Source organism: Erythrolamprus reginae, chromosome 5 (assembly GCF_031021105.1).
Source record: "Erythrolamprus reginae isolate rEryReg1 chromosome 5, rEryReg1.hap1, whole genome shotgun sequence".
Classification (NCBI taxonomy): domain Eukaryota; kingdom Metazoa; phylum Chordata; class Lepidosauria; order Squamata; family Dipsadidae; genus Erythrolamprus; species Erythrolamprus reginae.
The window spans coordinates 48,427,080-48,441,062 of NC_091954.1; the positions used below are offsets into that span (position 1 = coordinate 48,427,080).

A 13,983-nucleotide genomic window follows, 5' to 3' on the forward strand; every position below is an offset into this window, starting at 1 on the left:
GTGGGCAGTAGAAGGGAGCTGCGGCCGCCCCTGCCTCTCCATGGTGCCTTCGGCCCCCTTGTGCTCCGGGCCTCTCGGCCGTGCCCCCTGCCCACCCGATCCGCCCCCTCTCCTCCTCCGCCGCCTCCTGCCTTGGGCGAGACTTCTCTCGTGGCGGCTGCGGCTGCGGCTTCTCGGGACGAAAGCGCTCCCAGACAGGGGACTGCGAGAGGGGCGGGGTGGGCTTTCCCGAAACAGACGGAGAAAGCCCTCTCTCACAGCCCCCTGGCTGGGAGCGCTTTTGCGGCGAGAGAGGGCTTTCTCTGTCTGTTTCGGAAATGCCCACCCCTCCCCTCTCGCAGCCCCTTCGCTGGGAGCGCTTTCATCCCAGACTTCCAGCAAGGGGGCTACAGTAGTGGCAGGGCAGACGTTCCCGAAGCGCTCGGAGAAAGCACTCTCGCAGCCCCCTCACTGACAGAGAGAGAGAGAGGAGGAGGAGAGAGAAAGTAAGTGAGAAAGAGAGAGAGAGAGAGAAAGAAAGGGGGGAGAGATAGCAAGAGAGAGAAGAGAAAGAAAGCAAGAAAGAGAGAAAGAAAGAGAGAGAAAGAAAGAAAGAAAGCAATAGAAAGAGAGAAAGAAAACAAGAGAGGGAGAAAGTGAGAAAAAGAGAGAGAGAGCAAGAGGGGGAGAGAGAAAGAGAGAGAAATGACTCTTGATTTAAAGCATATGGTAAAAAGCACCCAAATAATAAGAGGAAAAAACCCCCAGCCGTTTGTGTGTGTGTGTGTGTGTGTGCGTGCGTGTGTGAACTCTTGAACCATTTCCAATAGCTCACCTGTTATTGGAAATGTTTCAAGAGTTCACACACACACACACACACACACAAGGGGGGAGGAGACAGGGATGGAAAAAGAGAAGATAGTAATAATAGTAATAGATTTTGGTTTTGTTTTATTATTAATTTCTTTTAATAAAAAGGGGAATTTTTTTCTTTTATTCATTCATTCATTCATTCATTCATTCATTCATTTATTTATTTATTTATTTATTTATTTATTTATTTATTTATTTATACTTCTATGCCGCCCAGTCCCAAAGGGACTGTCGCTCAGACACTATACTTTTCCGCCCACACCGAAAAAAAATTAGAGGGAACATTGACCACAACTATTTAATATGATAGACTTGCAGGGCCAGCACAATGTGCAATCTGTCTACACTGATGTAATGTAAATATTAAGATGTATTTTGTGTATGAGGGCTGCACTAAGGGAGCCTCATCCAATTTCATTGTACACATGTTGTGCAGTGGCAAAAAAATGTTTGAATTGAATTGAATTGAATGATTTTAACTTACCTTGCTGCCGGTTTGCTTCCTCCTGAGCTGCGTGGGTGTGCCTCATGAGCACGCATGTACAGTCCCCCAAAAAAAATTCAAAAAAAGAGGGCCTAAAACAAGATGGCGACACATGGATAGTGCCAGAAACTCAGCTTCTGCGCATGCACAGAAAAAAAATAAAAAAACGAGGAAAAAAATTCCCAAAATAAATAAATAAGTAATTTAAAAAATAATTTTTAAAAAGATGGCGGCATCCACAGACCCGCACCGACAGAACCAGTTCCGTGACATCATTTTTATGTCATCAGTGGTTTGCTAGCAGTACTATAGAACTGGTGCCAACTGGACACAACCCACCTGTGATCAACATCCTTCCTCCCCGCACCGACAGAACCAGTTCCGTGACATCATTTTTATGTCATCAGCGGTTTGCTAGCAGTACTATAGAACTGGTGCCAACTGGAAACAACCCACCTCTGATCAACATCCTTCCTCCCCGCACCGACAGAACCAGTTCCGTGACATCATTTTTATGTCATCAGCGGTTTGCTAGCAGTACTATAGAACTGGTGCCAACTGGAAACAACCCACCTCTGATCAACATCCTTCCTCCCCCTTAAAAATATTGTTGTTCCTTTCTTTTGAAGAATGAAGCTCATGATTTTTATGGCATTTATCCCACATTAAGCAGGACTAATTTGGCCCGGCTTCCACATAATTCAATCTGCAGAGGACATCACAGAGAAAATAATTATAGAGAAGCAAACAAGGACTTGCTATCGCTTCAGGACACTTGATCCTGATATATTGAAAAATTGTTACCTGGACAAGAGCCTGCAATTCTACAAAACTGCAGGAATTAAGCCAGCCATTATTCTTCTAATTTACTTAAGAGATGGGAGATATAAACATATCCTCGGCTCTGCCTCAATATGTTAAAAGTCAGTCATTAAGAATAATAATTGAAAATAATGGGATATCCTCATTATACATAGAAAAATACCAACAGCACCATTGGGAGGCAAGGGGTTAGATTCATGAAACCAATACTGTATAAATAGTCCTCGTTTAGCAACCACAATCGGGACCAGCAATTTGGATATTAAGCGAAGCTGTTGTTAAGTAGAACTACAACTGTGCTTCAGGGGTTTTTAGCTTTACAGACCTGTGAATATCATAAATGTGAGGATCAATTGCAAAGTTACCTTTTCAACACTGTGGTAACTGAATTGTTGCTGGCCAAGGCATTTGCCAAACAAGGTTAGCGCATCATGATAAAAGTTCTACCACGTTTTCCCGAAAACAAGACCCTGACTTATATTTTTTTAACCCTGAAATAAGCCCTTGGCCTTATTTTCAGGGAGGTCTTATTATTTTGGGGCATGTGGAGCTCCTCTTGCCGTCTTACCTGATTTCAAGCTCTGTATCCCTAACCTTAACCTTTCAGGGGAGGACTTATTTTTGAGGGGAGGGCTTATTTTCAGGGAAACACGCTACATGTATCATAGTGTTGTATCAATGCCTCAAGGATATTTATTTATTTATCATTGAGATTTATAGACTATCCAACTCCTTACAGACTCTGGGTGATATAGTTCTTGCAATGTGAAGTTGCTTCAAATATTATAACAAAAACAATGAGATTTTTATGAACTTCTTGCACACACACACATGCACACACAATTTCACATGCTGGCATGACCAAGCTAGCAACAACAAAGCTAATTAAAGGAAGGAAGGAAGGGGGTGGGCCTGTGACACCGGCAATGAGGAAATTGAGCGGCATTATATAAGATCAACTATGTGTTCAATGGGGATTTTAATACTCTGATGAAGTTAGTAGAGGACTAATTAATTTTTAAAAACTGTATAGTTAAAAAAAACTATAGTTTTTATGGAATTAAGGAAAACTTCAGGTCTGTTTATGGTATAAGCTCAGTGAAATTAATAATAATAATAATAATAATAATAATAATAATAATAATAATAATAATAATTTACTAGATTTGTATGCCACCCCTCTTTGCAGACTCGGGGTGGCTCACAACAGTAAGAAACAGCATACAATAAACAAATCTAATATGTAAAAGAAGAAAAATATCTAAAAGCCCATAATATAAAACCATACATATACATATAAAAACACAAGCATACCATACATAAAACTATATAAGCCTAGGGGGAAAATGTCTCAATTGTGCCGTATAATGTCTTCGCATAAGTATGGAATCTATTATGAATGCTTTAACCAGGCAATGAACATATTAAATGCTTTAATCAAGCAAAGAGCATATTAAGGCATTCACAAAATAACATTTATTGAGTATTTTCAATTAGCCCCACCTTACATCAAATAACTCAAATTTTCTTAGCCACAGAGGACATTTATGTGGATAGCACAGCTCTTTGCAGAGGAAAAGCCTTCTAACCTGTCACTATAAATGCATATGTCTAGGTTCCAGGCTCAAATTACAGATAAGGCAGGCATCTTACTCATATGGATGTCAAATTACATATAGTATATACAAGCATTATTTCCTGCAGATTTTCCTATGCTATGTATATTGGTTTGGAGAAGACAGTATTGTTAGCAAAAATGAGGTTTAATGAGATCAGGGTATTCTCATAGTCAATTTTTAAAAGAACCCAATAGAGCTATAAAGTGACTGATGTCCCTCTCAGGAAGAGGAGATACTTCTTATGATAATAGAAAAATTAATAGTTATTAAAACAAGAAACAGATGCAGATGGCTTCTTTATTCCAAAAATGGCCGGCTTCTTGCTGGCTATTATTTTTTAAATAGGAAATGAACAGTTTTGCTATTTTAAATCACATATATGTGAATATGATCATCAATTTTTTTCTATATTTCAGACTATTCCTGTGTAGTAGTTGTCAGAATTCATGTAAACCTAACCTTCCTTCTAATTAATACTATTCATCAGAGTTATCTGTACTCTTCAGCATGGCCTGGAGGTTTATATGGCAATCAGGTTTAAAACTGGAGCATCTGTAATACTGCGGATTATTCTTTCATTGTTAAAATCTGCTTCATTTCCTTCCTTCCTTTGTGCTGGCCTTCCTAGGTTTTGCAATGATACCAAAGCAAAATCTGTGCCTTGATATTTTTTTTCACAGTTAGATAAAACTTACTGTTGGTTTGATTGATAACTCTCCACTAATCTTAATTCCTATCACCTATCACCCATCTCCTCCCACTTTTGACTGTATGACTGTAACTTGTTGCTTGTATCCTTATGATTGATTTTATTGATTGTTGATGGCTTATTTGTACCCTATGGCAATCATTAAGTGTTGTATCTCATGATTGTTGATAAACATATATTTTCTTTTATGTACCATATGCACCAAAGGCAAATTCCTTGTGTGTCAATGAAGAATTCTATTCTATTCTATTCTATTCTATTCTATTCTATTCTATTCTATTCTATTCTTTTCCTTTCCATTCCATTCCATTCCATTCTATAAGATCAACTTGAAACATGTTGCAAACATTAATTATTGTGAGAGTTCCTTAACAGACAATACCAATACCAAATTACTATTGTACACTGTTTTATTGTCGCTGTTAGCCGCCCCGAGTCTCTGCAGAGGGGCGGCATACAAATCCAATAAATAAATAAATAAATACCACCTTCAACAGCTTGACCTGAAAGAGAAAGGATGAAACAAAATGCTTGATTTGCAGTATGCAATGTTGCTGCTGATGTTTGTTCCGTGGCCAAAATCTGATATCAGCGTCAGCCATTCCAATTTCCCAAAGAAACCACCCATTTCTGCTGCATGAAGGGAAAATGTCAAGATAGACAATTTGCAATCTTTACCTAAAGAACTCAGTTTTTATAGCAGTGATGAACCTATTGCAAATGGATTCAGGAAGAACATCAGACAATGCAGCTGCCTCTTCCAAACAATAACTTTTGGTGCCAAAGAATTCTTTCTAACGAACAATGGAGGGAATCCTATAATTATTCAAGGGCAAATCCATCATTACATCAGCCATTTAATGCCAGATTCCAATCAGCGAGCCAAATTTATTCAAATTTATTTCACGAATCCTTGCCAAAACAAACAAATGATACAATTCATCAAAATGGAGGCATTCGGGATTTATTGCATGCACGGCAATACAACAGATATAAGAAGCAGGAATTTATAGTATGCAATGAATACCTGTTAAATAATGAGGGAAGACCTGTATATGACTATGTACTTAAGTGCTGAAAAAGCAATTTTTCAATACTTATTCATCAATAATTTTCATTGAGGCACAAAAGGAATAGGAAAGATATCATCCCTGACCTTTACAGCAACTCTCATGCACCCCCAAGCATCCCCAAGCACCCTTTCTGATCTATACCTTATGTACTCCCCCCCAACTTAGTACAACCCATGCTCTCCAGCAACTCTCCTACCCCATGTTCTGTCAGGCTCTCTGCTAGAATCCTCCCAAAAATTCACAGGTACAAATTTCAGACACACACATGGTGGAAAATTCAAAACAATGTTCTTTATAATGAAAATTCACTTAAACTAAGCCCTCTTTTAGTATAGCAAAGAGCACTCGTCTCCAAACAAACTGGTAATTTGTACAAGTCCCTTATCAGTTCTGTGATACTTATCTTGCAGCTGTGAGGCAATTCACAGTCCTTCTTTCACAAAGTGACACACACTTTGCTCTGGTTTAGTTTCAAAACGGGGAAAAATCATCGCACAAAAAGTCAAAGTCAGTGAAGCAGTCACGAAACACATCGATCAGATAATCCTCCACAATGGCCAAACCCACAGGCTGCTATTTATAGCAGCCTCACTAATTACCACAGCCCCACCCAACCACAGGTGGCCTCATTTTCTTTTATAATAATCTGTCAGTTGTTGCTGCCTATGCATCGCTCTCCTCATGAGTGGCTGTATCATTAACTCTTGTTCTGAATCCAAGGAGGAGCTAGATAATTGATCTCCTTCTGAGCTGTCTGCCCCACTCTCCTCCTCCCTGTCACTTATGTCTTCTTGGTCAGAGGAGCCTTCATCAGGAGATTCCACCGGGGACAAAACAGGCCTGCAGCATGTGGATGTCTCCCCCACATCTACAATCCTTGGGGCAGGAGCAGGGCCAGAGCTAACCACAACACCCCATTTATGATCTTCACTGCCATTAGCATGCCCTACCTAATCCATGTGCCCCCTAAGCTTCCACATGAAAAATATATCAGTTGGCCAGTGCATACATGTACGCTGGAGCTAAGCTAGGGCGAAAGCTTGCATGCCAGCAGATATGGCTCTGCATGCCACCTGTGGCACACATACAATTGGTTCGCCATTACAGCCCTATACCATTTTAGGCAAATGTTTCTCTAACCTCTTCTAAAACCCTTCAGTGCTGGAGTATCCATAACTTCTAAAGGAAATTTGTTCCACTGATTAATTGTTCTAACTGCCAGGAAAGTTGTTTCCTTCGTTGATCAGTTTCTATTCATTGTTCCTTGTCCTGACTTCAGGTGCTTTGGAGAATAAATTTCTATTCATCAAAACACAGATTGGAGAATTTCAACTGTTTAAAAGTATATTATGGAAAAAAGATTTTTTAAAAAACAGATGAGCACTGCATTTACAGTTCTAAACAAGGGTGATTTTTCCAATGTATCCATTATATGTTTCATGGTCCTGGTCTAAAGCTTGATGAAAATGATATAGAGAGAATCATTGCAAAGTTACATCTTTTCCTATGGGAATTCAGTGCCACTTCTCTCCAAAGCAGCAGCATTGACAAAACAGTATAGGCATGAACTAGCTTGACCTAATCCAAAATTCATAGTTCTGGCTGCCTCTTAAAGCAACAATTGTGTAATCTGGATAAATGTGGAAAGATTGTTTCATCTTGTGGAAAAGTGAAAGAAAATTGTTCAGAATGTATGGCTGTCAGAATGGGAATCACTCGGGGGGGGGGGGATTCTTGACCCACTCAGAGAAGACTTGCAACTTGGTGTGCTCCTCTATCCACAACTGATGCTGAAACAATCTGTCAGCTGTGGTGAGGAGGGCATTTGCCCAAGTCCAATTGGTCCACCAGTTGCAGCCTTATTTGGACAGGGAGTCTCTCCTTACAGTCGCTCATGCCCTCATCACCTTGAAGATCGAAAACTGCAATGCTCTCTATGTGAGGCTACCTTTGAAGAGTGTTCGGAGTTTGAAGGTAGTCTAAAATGCAGCCGTGCGAGCTATCATGGGCCTGCCTAGATATGCCAGTGTCTCTCCATCACTCCGCGAGCTGCATTGGCAGCCGATTAGTCTCTGAACCCAATTTAAAGTGTCGGAGGTTACCTATAATGCCCTACATGACTTAGGACCAGTTACTTATGGGACTGTCTCCAGCCTCAAGTATCCCAGTGACTGGTTAGAACCCACAGAGTCAGCCTTCTCCAGGTCCCGTCAGCCAAAAAATGGCGGCTGGCAGGCCCTAGGGGAAGAGCCTTCTCTGTGGCAGCTCTGACCCTGTGGAATCAGCCCCCCCCCAGAGATGCACTGCCCCTACCCTCCTGGCCTTTCAGAAGGTTTTAAAATGCACCATTGCCAGCAGGCCTGGAGCCGTTAAGCTTGACACTCTGCTCCAGCTGGCTGTAAGACTGTGTTGTTGCGAATGTATGGTTGCAAATGTGAACTATGTTTTAAAGATTTGGGGTTTTTAGATTAGTTAATTGATTTTAAATTTGGACTTAGGATGTTTCTATTGTTTTTCTTACATGTTGTAAGCCGCCCCGAGTCCGAAATAATAATAATAATAATAATAACAACAACAACAATAACAATAACAATAACAATAACAATAATAATAATAATAATAATAATAATAATAATAATAATAATAAAACAAATAAATGTCAACCAGCCTGGCAAATTCTACTCCTATTGCATGGGAGAGAACTCTCTTCCAAGATAAGGAAGACTTGGAAAAGCCATAAATTAGTAGTTAATCCTAAACTTATGATGGCAACTGAGCCCCAAATTTCTAAGTGAGACATTGTTAAGTGAATTTTGTCCCATTTTATGACCTTTCTCAACACATTTGTTAACTGAATCATTGTAGTTATGCAATTATTAATATATTTGTTAAATGAATATGATTTCCAACTTTGACTTTGCTTAGGAGTAGGTCTCAACAGGAGATCACAGGACATCAGGACACTGCCACCGTCATAAATATGAACCAGTTGCTGAGCATCTGAATTTTGATCAAGTATGTAATTATTGGGATACTTCAATGGTTATTAAGTGTGAAAAGTGGTCACTTTTTCAGTGCCACTGTAACTTTGAACAGTCACTAAATGAATGCAAGTTGAGGGCTACCTGTACTGGAAAATCAAATTACAAAAATATCATGTAGGTGATTATGTTTTTAAAAATCATTTTGGGGAACATAGATAAAAATGAAGATTGCAATGACTTCAGAAAACCTGACAGTTTGCACTCTGAATAGAACATTAATTTATAAAGAAAAGAAGAAGTTTTGGAGTGAGTGGTTGAAATAATGGCGGGTGATTGGAATAAGAGATATGGTTGAAAGAGATCACATTTCTGTAATTTAAAATCTCAGGAAGATTGGTTATTACTGTTAACTGCCATTTTAGTGTTTTGTGGTTGAAAATGGTATATTACAGACCTGCCAAGCTTTTACATGAATTTTAAAATTGTGGACTATTACATGTATATATTACACAATGGTAAAAATATAGAATAATGTGCAAATAAAATACCTTGTTCAAAAAAAAAATAAAGTGGAAAAAATAAAAATAAAGGGAACACTTAAACAACTTAAACAACACAATATAACTTCAAGTAAATCAAACCTCTGTGAAATCAAACTGTCCACTTAGGAAGGAATACTGATTGACAGAAAGAAGCAATCAATTTCACATGCTGTTGTGCACATTCAACTTTGTACAGAACAAAGTATTCAATGATAATATTTCATTCATTCAGATCTAGGATGTGTTATTTGAGTGTTCCCTTTATTTTTTAGGCAGTATATTATTCTTCATCTTCTCTGTTCCCAAATTAAGGAGCAAAAAAGCAACATATAAATATTTTAAATGTAATGACACAATCTCAAAGTAATGTATTCAGAACGCACGCTTTAGGTTCCAGTAATGTGGCTATACAGTATATTACACAAAAAGTCTTTAGCTTTTTCCTGAAATAGATTTTTTAAAATTCATGCACTTGCCATTTGATGCCATGACTCGGATTTGAACCGAGGTTGCTGCGGCCACAACGCAGAGTACTAACCACTATACGATCATGGCTGGCTCGCTCTGCTTTGTTCCAAACAGCTCTTCCTTACAGTTGCAGTGGGAATTGGCCAGAGCCTGTGAGAAGAGAAACACCGACAAATAGTTTGATAATATTGCTGATGTCAGATATCTCAGAGCCTGAGCTCTTCCCCCCCCCACTTGTGCTTCTTTCTGTTATCAGCCAAATACAATACTTTAAAAAAAAACAAAAAACCTTTGCTATGTTTACATGGGAAAATATGAGCTTCTTCAAAAGCAAAGTATTCTTCCTACAGTGGGGACTAGTTTAGGATGCAAGAAATCAAATTATCCTAAGTGAGAATCCCATATACAGTTCGGGAGTGAGGATTTGTGATCTTCCCAAACCCTTCTTGAATATAGAAGAATGTTTGTAGGTCACGGTTGAAATGAGGGGTCCTTGGTGGTTTCTGGGCTTGGTTGTTTTCTTGCAGATGTTTCATTACTAGTGCTGATGATGTTACCTAGTTGGGTAATGAACTGTCTGCAAGAAAACAACCAACCAGAGACCATAAAGCAGAGGTCTCCAAACTAGGTAACTTTAAGACTTGTGGACTTCAACTCCCAGAATTCTCCAGCCAGCATAGCTGGCTGGAGAATTCTGAGAATTAAAGTCCACAAGTTTTAAAGTTGCCTAGTTTGGGGACCCTGCCATAAAGGATCCTCCCCCAAATTCAGTGTGGGCCACTCTATAGAATGGTAGTAAAATCAGGAATGCCTGCGCAGCTGTGCGCCCCCATGCAAGATTTGGCTTCTGTGCATGTGCCCAAAGCCAAATCTTGTGTGAGGATGCTCGCGCTCGTGAGATTTCATCAAGTTACACTGATTTTTTGCTTCTGTGCATGCACAGAAGCTAAAATATTCGCAAAAATTGATGACATCTCACTTGCGCATGTGTCCTCAAACAAGATTTGGCTCTGGGCCACGCGCAGAAGCCGAATCTCATGTTGACATGCTCATGCCCATCCACTGCCTGCCTGCACACTCACGCCAGCCCCTGCGAGTATACCTGTAGGGCCGGCGACGGGCAGCGCTTCCCTGCCCAAATTAGATACACTTCCAATGTGTGGATTTCAAATCCCAGATTCCTTATATAGTATGGTTATTGCTGACCAATTCTAGAGGATGGTGAGTCTGGGGAAAGGCTCCAGATATTATTGCAATAATATTGCTGGCAACTGCAATTTAGTGACATCCCAAGGGTCGTCATTTCCAAACTCCTAATCTTTACCAGAAATTATATAGTATATTATACTGTATTAATTATACTATAGATTTCTTGGTTCAATGGTATTTACCAGCAAGCTTCTTTTTCAGAAAAAAAGTGCACAACGATTTCACCTGCAAAGAGTGGGAAGGTGTCGCTGAATGGACAAAAGCAAGGAACAAGCCAGGAGTTGGGTCTTTCCTAACCATGGCACAAATGTGCCCCCGCATCCAGCGGTGGGCTACGACCCAGAACGCTAAATTGTGCTCGTTGCCGCGGCTCGTAAATTCTTGTGGGACCAGCGCTATTTTGCTGCTGCACCTGTGGAAGTATCAAAATTGTGCATGGAGCCACAAGTGCACCCGTGTTTTGGCATGTACAGAAGCAAAAAACCCTTGCCGAAACACGGGCACACCTGCGGCTCCATGCCCCATTTTGCTACCTCCACAGGTACAGCAGCAAAATCATGCTGGCCCTGCAAGAACTTACGAGCAGTGGCACTGAGCGCAATTTAACGTTCCGGCTTGTAGCCCACCACTGCCCGCATCCCTTTTCTTATGACATTATTTTATTAAATTTGTAAGACCACTCAATTGTATAAGGGTTTATATTTTCATTTCATTCCCCAGGCCATAATAAGATGACTTCAAATTATGCTTAGCCATATTGATGCTAAAGTAGTATTTTCTTCTATATGCTTAGTATGGTCTAAGACAGGGGTGTCAAACTCATAAGAAAAAAAGATAGGAAGAGCCATGCTGAATCAGGCCAAAGCCCATCGAGTCTAGCATCCTGTGTCACACAGTGGCCCACCAATTGTACATGGGGATCTTGAGCAGAAGGAGTCAACACCCTCCCTTTCCCTTGACCCCCAACAAATGGTACTGAAGGGAATCCTGCCTCGATTTCATTGAGGGCCACACCAGGATTGTTTTTGACCTTGGGAGGACCAGGTGGCCATGACCAGCTCAACATCATGCATTTCAGGGTGCCTGTTATGGCCCGCATGCTCTGCCATTGAAAATAGAGTTTAGGAGACCCACGTGAGGCCCTCCCATACTCTGTTTTTGCTGGCAGAGGGTTGCAGGAGTCTGTCGCAGTTCAAAATGGAATTTGGGATGGCAGCGCACAGCTGTCCCAAGCTCCATTTTTGCTGGTAGAGGCACTGCAGATCGGTTCTTCACTGTTCCCAAGGCAGCCCTGTGGGCCAGATCTAAGTACCCTGTGGGCCAGAATCAGCTCACGGACCTTGAGTTTGAAACCCCAAGCCTCAAGATATATAAAATCTGCCTAACCTTTGCCGTTGACTACTCTGGAGGTAAGCTGGGACATCATGCTGGCTTGAAATAGAATGGAAACATGATAAAGATCTACAACAAGCACAGCAAATTTCATGAGAGCAGAGATTTTCCACCAGTTGAAGGATGGGCAGATAACACTCATCCAGCTGTGGAGAAAAGCCCTTGGGCCTTGATATCTGGGGTGGACCCAGTTTGGCTTCAATAATTTGGTGCAGATTTATAAAGTTCCCAGAGAGCTGCTTGCGTCTTGCTAAAAAGAAGGAATAAATCTATTTAAAAAATGGGTGATTCAGTCTGAGGTTCAAATTCAAATCAGGAATGTTGTGGACTTAACAACATGATTAAAACTGCTATCACTTTTAGCTTGAAACTGTGGTGCTAATCCATGGGCCAAAGATGGGCTGTAAAACAGCAGAACTACAGGTTAGCTGGGCTGAGTAAATTATAAGCAGGACATCTTAACTCAAAGGTGCATTTTTCATTTTGAATCTCCATAGACAGGACATTTTGAGTTAGATTGCAGCTAATGTCTTTGTTTGCCTATTTAGAGGCTGAAGGAAGTGCCCCCCCTCCTATATTTTCAGATTAAAAATAAGAGCAAAGCTCTCAGAAATCAAAAGGAACTGCAACCCTTCCTTCAGTGGACTAGTTTTGAACCCAAGACTTCTTATATTCCAAAGCTGAATCAGGCTTGCAAGCCACGTAGGAGATTGCTATATTAAGAATTTTGTGTCAGCCAGTCTTTAAGGGCTTTTGCCCTGAGATCTCACTGGCAGAATGCAACATACTTTGCTAATGCAGCATCTTTCTCCTGTCTTTAGAGCGAGTGGCCTGAATTATAGTGTGAGGCACCATGGCTAAGCTGGTTAAAGCACCTGTCTAGTAAACAGGAGATCCTGGGTTCGATTCCCAGTGGTGCCTCAGAAACCAAATCTTTTGATACTAAAAAGATGGATAACAGCTGAACAGAGCGTACCTGAGCCTTTTTATTGTTCCAAAGCAGAAAGAAAACCTGATTAACATTCTGATTTTATATCATGATTGAGATTAGAATTTTGAATGAAGTTCAATGGCAGAGGCAATGAAGACTTTAACCCCCCCCCCTTAATTTTATACTCACAGTTGGCCTGGGTAGGGGGTTCATCTCCCTAATGAGTTTGTGGCTATCGAGGATGGCTATAATTATTAATTCAGCTCTGCCAGATATAAAGCCTTCCTGGGTATCTTTCTGATGATAATGGCTGCAGCTTTTTATATCAAAAGCAAGCGTCACTGATACACTAACAAGACAAACATGATTACTTTGGGGGCTACACACCACAAATACAGAAAGATATGTATGTATCAGAGGTAGGTTCCTCCCTGTTTGCACCGGTTCTATAGAACTGGTAGTAATTTAGTAAACTGGTGGTGACATCACGGAGCCAATTCTGTCTTTTTCTGTTTGCTATTTTTTGCTGTTTTTTGCTTTTGTGCATGCACAGAAGCTGGGTTTTTGGAACTGCACATGTGAGCACTTGCAATGTGTGCACAGCCATGCGGTGCAGAGGAAGCAAACCTGCGGCAAGGTAAATTACAACCCTCCCCTGATATGTATGTATGTATGTATGTATGTATGTATGTATGTATGTATGTATGTATGCATATATGTGCGTGTGTATCAGTGGTGAAATACCATTTTTTAAAATAACTGGTTCTGTGGCATGGCTTGGTGTGTATGTTGTGGCTTCGTGGGTGTGGCTTAGTCATTGCAGGGGAAGGATGCTGCAAAATCTCCATTCCCACCCCACTCTGGGGCCAGCCAGAGGTGGTATTTGCCAGTTCTCTGA

General features: G+C 40.6%; 2 non-coding genes across 2 annotated transcripts; one reads left to right on the forward strand and one right to left on the reverse strand.

Annotated features, from left to right (window-relative positions):
• Positions 1-9,568: 9,568 nt before the first annotated feature.
• On the reverse strand, positions 9,569-9,640 carry TRNAH-GUG (transfer RNA histidin (anticodon GUG)). Its single transcript has one exon. It is a non-coding gene; the product is annotated as a tRNA-His (tRNA).
• A 3,361-nt stretch (positions 9,641-13,001) lies between these two features.
• On the forward strand, positions 13,002-13,075 carry TRNAT-AGU (transfer RNA threonine (anticodon AGU)). Its single transcript has one exon. It is a non-coding gene; the product is annotated as a tRNA-Thr (tRNA).
• The last annotated feature ends 908 nt before the right edge of the window (positions 13,076-13,983 follow it).